General features: G+C 43.6%; 1 long non-coding RNA gene across 1 annotated transcript; it reads left to right on the plus strand.

Annotated features, from left to right (window-relative positions):
- The first annotated feature begins 4,233 nt into the window (after nucleotides 1–4,233).
- LOC112663735 (uncharacterized) lies at nucleotides 4,234–9,146 on the plus strand. The gene is made up of 3 exons (XR_003139344.2): nucleotides 4,234–4,340; nucleotides 4,459–4,551; nucleotides 4,759–9,146. It is a non-coding gene; the product is annotated as an uncharacterized LOC112663735 (long non-coding RNA).
- The last annotated feature ends 1,223 nt before the right edge of the window (nucleotides 9,147–10,369 follow it).

The following is a 10,369-nucleotide window of genomic DNA, read 5'->3' on the forward strand; positions in this document are numbered from 1 at the left end:
TTCCTTCTCCTAACTGAGCAAGGACCCAGTGTGGGAAGTGAGGACTTCCCAACTCCCTAACAACCTATGAGAGAGCTGTGGCAGTAGCAACCAGCTTAATGACCCACCAGATAAGACTTGAAAGTAGTTCTTTTTTTTTTTAAAGGCTTAATTTATTTATTCATGAGAGACACGGAGAGAGATGCAGAGAGATAGAGGGAGAAGCAGGCTCCCTGTAGGGAACCCGATGCAGGACTTGATCCTGGACCCCAGGATCATGCTTTGAGCCAAAGGCAGACACTCAACTGCTGAGCCACCCAGGCTTCCCTCGAAAGTAGTTCATTGGTTCTGGTAGTTGAGGGCTGCTGTGCTAATGAACTTCTCTTCTGTGGGGGCTTACATTACTGCTCCCAAGTGTTGGCTACATCTCTGTGTAAGAAGATTGTACTTCCAGCCCAGTTAACATCAGGCATGGCTATGTGATTTGTTTTGGTCAATGGTATTCGAGGGGCAATGACATACGTCACATCCAGACAGAAGTTGTAAGAGCCATCATGTAGTTCTGTTACTGTCATTTCTCTTCCAGGAAAGCCACACAATCTTCATCCTGGATCCCTAAGTGGAGACACATGGAACAGAGCTGCAGGTCACCCACTGCTCAAATGTGCTGTGATTGTCATGAGCCACTGAGATCTCAGGGCTATTTGTTACTCCTGCACAATCTAGGAAAAGTGAATGCACTATCTTAAAGGGTGGAACAGTGCTGTCCTGGAACGCCTGGAAAAGGCAATAGATTCTTCTTTCTCGGGATCCCTGGGTGGTGCAGCGGTTTAGCGCCTGCCTTTGGCCCAGGGCGCGATCCTGGAGACTGGGGATCGAATCCCACGTCGGGCTCCTGGTGCATGGAGCCTGCTTCTCCCTCTGCCTGTGTCTCTGCCTCTCTCTCTCTCTCTCTCTCTCTCTGTGACTATCATAAATAAAATAAAATGTAAAAAATTAAAAAAAAAATAGATTCTTCTTTCTCCTTGAGGGAAATACTTCTCTTCCTGTACTGTTCAAAGCTCTGGTTACCATGAAGACCCTCAACAAGTGCTACATAACTGTGAATACACATATGGCTTTTTACAGCTTACCAAGGCCTTCATATTTGCCCAATGTCTCATTTGATCCTATCAAATGATGTGATAGGCAGGGATTCCTATTCCAGTTTATAGAGAAGGGAAGTAAAAATCAAATGATTAAGGTACTTTGCAAAGATGATGTGGCTCTTCAATAGAGCAACCAAAACCAGTACCCTTGTACCTTCTAGACAATTTCTACTCCACTAAGTTGCCCAATGCTGATGCTATAGGAGGGTTCACTTGAGTGTAGTCTAGGGCCTTGCATGTTAAAGTGCCTTGAGAAGCCACAGGAAAACATCCCTGCCCTGTCCAGTAAGATAAGAGAAAATCTTGGATAATGGGATGTTCTCATTCCATTCACCCAGCTGCTCTTTGAACACAACACCCAAGTAAACATGGGTGCATTTTAAACTAGCTTTTAGAGAAAAGCAATGACGTTTTGAAACATTTCATCCACAAAATCAATGGATCAGGACCTTGTCAGATATTTGCTAAGACAAATAAAAGCTATGATACATTCTATAAAATTTAAAACACATATACAAGACGAGTGGTGCAATTTTTTGATCCAACTTTTGGCCAATCAGACCTTGTACTAGTGCAGCCAATCAGAACTCACCAAAGCCCTAGGTGGCTCTTCAGAGGATGCAGCTTATCATCTAAAAACCTAAATGAGCCATGCCTAATGACTAAACAGAAAATTATAAGTAACATGTATTAATATCAGTAATACACTTATGTTGCTATAACTACTAACATAATTACTGTGAAATAATTAACGATTAGTAAACTGTTAAATCCTGCTCTTGACAAAGGCAGAAATTTTGAATTAGACTATGTAATAAGGCAAAAGCAGGCCACACAAGGAAGAGACGCTTTGCTTTGTGGTGACTTGACCTTCTCAAAGCCCTCAGCAAGTCCCAGGTACCAGGCTCTAGGTTCTACAGCCCCCTCCAAAAAAAAAATAAATCCATCTGAACACTGAAAACAACTAGTTTCCAGAGGACCACCTGCTCCAGCATTTTCTCTGCTTGTTTAAATGTCTAGGCTAGAGCCACTTCTGAGCCAGTATAATTGAATTACATGTTTCTCAAATGGCTATCAGACCCAGTGGTGAGCTAGACATTTGGAGATTTATAAACAAGAAGTGAGGGGTGAGTGTGCCATCAGCCTTCATCACTTAGAATTCAGGCACTGACTCCATACCTTTGTGCCTTTGCCTCTCCCCCAGCATTCACCTGTAGCTCAGCAGTCAAAATTCCTTTGATGTGCCTGGCTCAAAATTTGTTCAATTTTGATGGCACAGGGAGGGAACAAGAGAGAAGAAGCCAACAATACTGACAACAAAAAAAATTGCTAAGACATAAGTCTTTTGACTTGTGTCATGATTGAAAGATCAAGTGAGTCTTGGGCAAAAGCCACTTCTCTCTTATCACTGATGTGGGTAATATTAGCAATAGTGTCTGCTGGTGGCCTCTACTGAGGACTTTCTTCAGAGCATCTTTGACACATATACACGGAAATACATATTTCCATCTTAATTAATACATCTTAAGGAAACCATAAGTTCATACACCAATATGTGGACTAATTTATATCATATCTATTTCCAAAAAAAATAAGGAGTGTTTTTAAGCAACAAATGATTAATTAACAGATTGGTTTTCCCCAAGCACTTTCCATTCTGTTCTAAACCTCCTCCCGTGTAAGCAGCCAGACCTTGTGCCATCCATTTCCTCAAGGTAGGGTTGCTCATGACAGAACAAGAATAATTCTTGGTTTCGGTGTTTAAAAAGCCATGGCTTTTAATTTGCCAAAGGCTGACTTGGGGATCTCAAAACACAATAATAATTTGCCCACGTATCCCTGTGGGATATAACTCAAAGGCAAAAAGAACTGAAGAGGGAAACAAACAAACAAACAAACAAAAAAACCACTTTAAACTGTTTTTCTGGGATGCCTGAGTGGCTCAGTGGTTGAGCATCTGCCTTTGGCTTGGGTCAGGATGCGGGATCCTGGGATCAAGTCCCACATGGGGCTCCCCACAGGGAGCCTGCTTCTCCCTCTGCCTATGTCTCTGCCTCTCCCTGTGTGTCTCTCATGAATAAATAAATACAATCTTTTTTTAAAAATTGTTTTTTGTAATTATATTGTTGATGGTAAAGTTGGTATTCTAACACTGTTGTATACCTGCTGTGAATTAAAACAAATGAATGATTATGTTGGGATTCTTAGGAACCAGGATTCGGGTCACATAGAAGAAAGAATTATAAGACAAGTAAAAACCCTTGATATTCGGCACCCCGTTCCAATATATCGGGACTTTTTTTTTTTTTTTTAAGATTTTACTCATTTATTCATGAGAGACACAGAGGGTGAGAGGCAGAGACACAGGCAGAGGGAGAAGCAGGCTCTATGCAGGGAGCCCGACATGGGACATGATCCTGGGTCTCCAGGATCAGGCCCTGGGCTGAAGGCAGCACTAAACTGCTGAGCCACACGGGCTGCCCTAATATGTTGGGTCTCAATCCATGTACCAATAAGCATTTCATGGACACCCTACAGCCGAGTGTCTATAAATCCAACTCAACTCTGACACTATCTACCTGGAGATAAGCATCGGATTCAGGAGGTTAAGGGCTCAGTCCCACAAGAATGCCCTCTCTTCTGATGCCAAATCACAAGTTCAGGTTGTTACTTGTGCTTCTGAGTGGCCAGCTATAAATCAGAAGTTCCTAGACTCCTTCCTTGGATTCAATTAATTTTCTAGAGTGGCTCACAGAATTCAGGAAACTAGTTCACTCATCGGATCACCGGTTTATTATAAAAGGATATAGCTCAAGAACAGCCAGTGGAAGAAATGCTTGCATAGGGCAAGGTATGTGGGAAGGGGTGCAGAACTTTGTGGTCTCTGAGCACCCAGGAGCTCTCCAAATCCTCTTCTTTTAGCTTTTTATGAAGGCTTCATTACATAAGCATGATTGATTAAATCATTGATCATTGGTGATTGAACTCAATCTCCAGCCCCCTTGTCTTTCAGCAGGTCAAGGGGGGTGAAGCTGAAAGTTCCAAACCTATAATCACATGGTTGGGTCCCCTAGCAACCAGCTTTCATTCTCACGTGTCAGCTTCTGAGTCATCTCATTAACATAACAAAAGACACCTTTCCTGCTCTCCTCACTTAGGAAATTCCAAAGGTTTTAGAAAAAGCTCCGTGCCAGAAATGAGGATGAAGACCAAGTATATATTTCTTATTATGAATAAAAAAAAAATCACAGTCTTGAATTTGAAATGACATATCAATATGAATTAATTACGGTCTATTTTATCTTTATCCCTACCTTTGCCCACTGAAAAGGACAGGAGATAATATCCAAATGCATAAAACATTTACCACCAAGACTGAACCCTAATGTAAACTATGGACTTTGGTTGACAATGATGTGTCAGTGTAAGTTCACTGATTGAAACAAATGCACCTCTGTGGGGAGAGGATGGGTGTTGATAGTGAAGGAGGCAGTGTCTTGGAGGGGCAGTGGGCAGATGGAAAACCTCCGCACTTTCTGCTCAATTTTGCTGTGAATCTAAAACTGCTCTAAAAATAAGTCTATTTCAAAGGTGGAGGAGAGACATGATCAAACAATTTTCTCATTCCTAGGTGGAAGATGCCATGAGCTGGAGAAGAAAGAGAGTAAAAGAAGAAGGAATAGTGAGTGTAGATGCCAACAGGTCCCCAAGGAAGTGCCCTGTGCCTACAGCCAAATGGTCGGGGAAGGGCTGTGCTCGGCTCATGAGGAAAATTCCAGGCTTCCCCATTTCCTCTGCCAAACCATGTGCAGATGTGGTAGTAGCCTTCCTGTTGTAGCTACGAGTTGTGTTTAGACAAGCAAGTCCAAGATGCCTCTTTGCAGTTCCTGCAGATCACAGAATGCCATGAGTGGAGGATAGCGAGGTGATTTCCTGAGAGCTCAAGTGTGGCATGAAGACATACAGGACCCTAAACAGCTACCCCAGTTCTCCAGTGTGTCATGAAAGCCCGACAAAGAGCCAAACTAGGAGAGTCTTTGAAGTCAAATGAGAAGTTCTCAGAAGCAGCCCCCAAGAACCAGCACTCCAAACCCAGAGAAAACAAAAAACATCACGATAGATGCCAGAGAGACTGCATAATGATGACCCAGAGGTGCCCATTTCACTACCTCCAGCCACCTCCCTGCTTTGAAACAAAAGGAACTGAATTGCCTAAGATTATGATCCTGCTATTTAGCAGGGTGAGAGCTCAAAGTACAAAACAAATTTTCCTTTTTAAAAACAAACAAAGAAACAAATTTTCTAAGTTCACTTACAGGAATATAAAGTTCTATTATCCCTACATCTAAGTTTGTGCTAAACAAGATTTCATTAATCTTCTTTTTTAAGCCAACATCCTCTGATCCACCCCGGCTATGCCTTATGCCATCAAAGACAAATTACAATGGAAAGGGCTCTAAAAAATGCTCCGAGAGAAGGAGACTCAGGGAAGGATAAGAGGGGTCTCAGAGGGCCACTTCACCCTCACCATTTATTTGTTCAGATCTGAGAACTGGGAACAGGTGTTTAACTTTTTCAAAGTACTAGCTGTGAAATAAGATACAACAAAGATCATGTATGATATGATTTGTTTCCAAGTCAAAGATGGTTGGTTAATCCCAAGGATGGATATGTATCAAGGGCTATATGTGAATACCTCATGTCAACAACTGTTACCATAGCTCCTCTACAGATAGAGGCATTGACAGTCAGGGACCAGAGTAGCTTGCTTGAGAGCCGCACACCTGGCATTTAATGGCCATTTGGCAGGAACCCAAGCATGGTGGCTTCGGGACCTAGGTTCTTGGCCACCCTGCTCTAGGGTCTCTATTGCCTCAACACAGCAGACATGTCCAGTCCATGGCCCACCACTTGTGCGCTCCCTCCAGGCCTCCACTCTGGAGAGGTGGAGCAGTGGAGACTTGCTCGCACTCAGCGATTTTACAAAGAAGAACCCTGCCTTCAGAAAACTGATGTGGGCAAGCTCCAGATGAGGCCTGAGTTTGCTTTAACAAAAAGTGTTTGTTTTGTGAAGACAAGTGTCAGTGGCTGTCACAGAGAGCAGAAGGGGGCTAACTAAACTGCAAGAGGCCAGCCAGGGTCACTCCTGACCTCGAGGCTCTGCTTAGCATAGGGAGGGGAAAAGCAAAATACACTTGGTTATCAATGAGCTATTTCAATCCCTCTCTAAATAAGCCACGCGTGAGAAAGCAGGTCAAAGTTCATTTGTTTTAGATCAGGTGTGAGAAGGAAGTGTACAATGCACCTCACTGAGGTTGGGGGTGTTTCTTTGTTCTATAATTTGACATTCAGAATTGGTATGAATAACATAAGTGGATAAAGTCCATTAATGGCCTCAATTCTCACTGCTTATAAATGAGTTAGGCTTATATACATAAAGCCTGATGGTTTGATCTACCCTGGGAGCGTCCAAGTTACTCAGCCCAAGGCCCAAGTAGAAATTTGGGACTGTTTGTCCTGCTGCCACCAAGAAGAACATTCCCTCTCAGCTGCTGTGGAACACAGAGGAAGGGACCTGACGAGCTTCTGGGTTATTGTTGGACATAAAGTGACCTGGCTCTGGGTCAAAACAAATTTGGCCCTTTAAAGTCTCTGAGGGTTGGGACGAGTCCTGAAAAATAGTGACAAGACCATAATAGGTCCTTTATGAACAGTTCTGTTCTCAGACGACATTGAGTCTAGTGTTCACAGGCGCTGACCTCAGATGTGTCACCTCAGGAGCAGCCTGGGGCTGCAGAGAGGCTGTGCTATAAATGGATGCTGTGCAGCTGTGAGGGGAGCTATTTTGGGATCCCAGGGGGTCTCATTTGTACTTCAGGTTAGGAGGCTTCCAAGTGAAGGAGGAGCCTTCTGTGTGTGTTGGGAGGGGGACCAGGCAAACCAGACCAGGCATAGCCCTTCTTCCTCCCTGACCCCTCTGCTGCAGGCCCCATCCCTTTTATCTCTTTCTTTAAAGATGTCACTGGCACAGGGCACTGGAGTTTTGTGGAGGAGAAACACAAAAGAGAGAAGAAGGAGCAAGTCATCTCCTAGCCCAAAGTGATTGGGAAAATTGCTTCCTCAGCTGTGTTCTAGATAAGACCGTCTGACCTTTGCAGGGCTGGTAGAGGTGCCAAGGCCTCAGGCTCTCAATGCCTTTTGCATCCACGTCAGTGGCTGTCAAACAGGAAGTAACCTGGGAGCAGAGGTGAGAAAACAGGGTGTTAGACTCCTCTTCACAGCTCAGCTCTGGCCCACTCTGAGGGGCCAAGGGGTTGCTTCCTTGTCTCTCGTGGCCCAAGTGCCATGGTTTAAGTTGGTGTGGCCTTAGAGCCCTCTGAGCAGTACAGCTTCTTTCCCTTCCCTTCTACCTGGCTTGAAATCACCTCACTGGTCATGTGAGGTTAGAAGAAATGGCAGGTTAATGGTCTCCTCTCCTATCAGCCCATGTTTAATGGACCACATTAATGGCAGCCATCTTGAAGATAGACCCAGTGTCTAATGGAGCAGCTCGCATTGCTTGCGCATGTGCACTATAGAGCACACAGACCTGGGTTGGAATGCCACATTGCTTCATCTTAGTTATGTGGCCTTTGGCAAGTCTTTTCATCTTCCTCAGGCTCAGGCTTCACTTCCAAATGGGAACCATTCGCATATCTGCCTCGTGGGGTTGTTGTGAGAATTAAATGTGGCAAAATACTTAGTACCACACGTGCCACATGGTAAGTGCCATGTAATATATTACATTTCTGTAATGGATGTATTATCAGCTCTAACTAACAGCTGGGGAGACAAAATTGACGAGGAGGACTCTTGAGGTTTAAAGCTGCATGAGGACCCTAGTTCTGACTTATCTTGTCATTGTTGAAGGACCACCCCTGAGCTAAGAAAAAAAGAGTGACAAGCGGAAAGAAGGGAGCAAGGCTGTAGGCAAACTTCCTCTGCCTTCTAACTGGGCCTCAGGCTGGTCCTGGCTGGTTGAGCTATGAGGAGCTCCTGGTACTGACAGCCCAGAGTGCCAAGCATTGAGGAAAGATGGATACCTGTGCCTGGGCTCAGGCTACAACTAATGAAAAACTATCTCTGTGACTCTGTAGGGGAATTATAGCAATGACACTGCAAGGGACTATACAAATAGCAGTCATATCCTCCTTACACACAAGGAAATGAAAGCTTGGGAGGTAAAAGGACTTACCTGGATCACACTGATGAAAGCAGCAGATAGTTTGTGAATATAGCACAGAGTGGTCTGGATTTTATTGCTCCCGTAAAAGAAATCTTGTTGGTGGATGGGAGGGGACCTGCACTCAGCCCCACGAAAGGGATCCATGAATCTGTTTAAGGAAGCAACAGGCATAAGAGCGTCCACAGCACCCTAAACAGATCCAAACTGACCTGACCAGTCACTTGCAAAGGCCAAGATGAGCAAATGAGCCAAGAAGGGGTTCCCTATCATTGTAGCTTTTGGTAAACAAGGACCCTAACATCATGCAAGTATTAAGAGCCAGACAGCTGCAGGAATTTCTTGACAGTAGGAGCTTCCCCAAATTCTAGTTGTTTCTGAGCAAGTATGGAACTATGTGCTGCTCACAGTGCCCTGATTCTCAAAGAAACCCTACACATCCTCAAGGCGTTGGTGGTTCCAAAGGACCTTTGAGGTCCCTGTCTAATCCCCTCTGTAAAGGCAGACATTTAAGCCATCTTCTGTGCTGTTAATCGATGTCCCTTCAAAGAGTATGTCCTTCTAATATGGCATCCAAACCAAGACACTTTTGAGTGTGAAAGAGGGCACTACCACCAAGTTCCCTGGGATAACATGTATAAACTGTCCTGGCCCATCAGGATGTGTGGTTACCCTACTTATAAAAATCAACATGATAATTTCCTCTTGAAATGTAAAACATAGGGTAGCCCACCTGGGTGGCTCAGTCAGTTAAGGGTCTGCCTTCCACACAGGTGATGATCCCAGGGTCCTGGGATGGCGCCCCTCTGCTCATGCTCTGTCTCTCCCTCTCTCTTAAATAAAAAAATAAAATATTTTTTAAAAAATGTAAAACTTAGAAATATATGTCTTCTTTGAATTGATGTGTTTCTTATTTTAATCAGACAATGAGGTAGGGAGTAGAAGCTATATAATCTGCCCCTTCCTTTTTGCATGAGCTACTAGGAAGTTCAGAGTTAAGTTTTATGTCAGTTGTAACAATCATCACTGGCCCTGAGACTCCTGGTACAATTATTTTCTCTTTCCTTTCTCCCACCCCATTCTCTCGCTTCAACATTCATGCCCCTTGATCATACTCCTCACACCACATCAAGATAGGAATTTGATCTTTATTTTAATAAGTTACCTCAAAATCCTTTGTAAGCAGGTCAGTACAGCAAGCACACATTCTAGATTTTCTAAGACAGTCTGCTATCATGTAATTCAGTCTATTTTCCTCATAAACTGTATGAGGCTCTAAGGAATTCCCCAACTTGCCCTCCAAAACGTATCATTTCCTTAAGCAAGCACTTTTTGAGCTCCTACCATGCACTAGAATGGGGACAGAAATATTATCAGTCAACAAAATAGACAAAAACTCCTCCATTTGTGTAGTGTACATTCTAGTGAAAGAGATAGATGACAAATGCTAAGTTCAACAAATAAGCAAATTATATAACAGGTTATATGGTAATAAGTACAACGGAAAAAATGGGACAAGAGGGGGAGTGGGGAATGTCAACTGTTAGGCAGTGCAATTTAAATGGGGTGATCAGGGTTGGCCTCACTGAGAAAGTGATATTTGAGTAGAGTGAATATATGATTTATCGTCTAAACTGGGAAACTTTTTTAAATTTGAGTATGGTTTACACACAATGTTACATTATTAGTTTTGGGTGAACAACATAGTGAGTGGACAAGTCTATATGTCATGCTGTGATCACAAGTGTAGCTACCACCTGTCACCGTTACAGTGATATTTCAATATATTCCCTATACTGTACCTTTTATTCCAAAGTAGAAATCTTTAAAAGTGCAAAGGGAAGCTATTCCCAATTACACTGGGACAATAAGTGCAAACTGGGACTGTCCTGGTCAAAGAGGGACATACAGGCACCCTACTACATATGAGCAAAGACTTGAAGGAAGTGAGAGAATCAGGAAGGACTGGCTCAGGCAGGGGAAACAGCAAGTCCTGAGACCAGAGCAAGGTGGAGCAGTA

The sequence above is a fragment of the Canis lupus genome, chromosome 18, assembly GCF_003254725.2.
Source record: "Canis lupus dingo isolate Sandy chromosome 18, ASM325472v2, whole genome shotgun sequence".
NCBI lineage: Eukaryota > Metazoa > Chordata > Mammalia > Carnivora > Canidae > Canis > Canis lupus.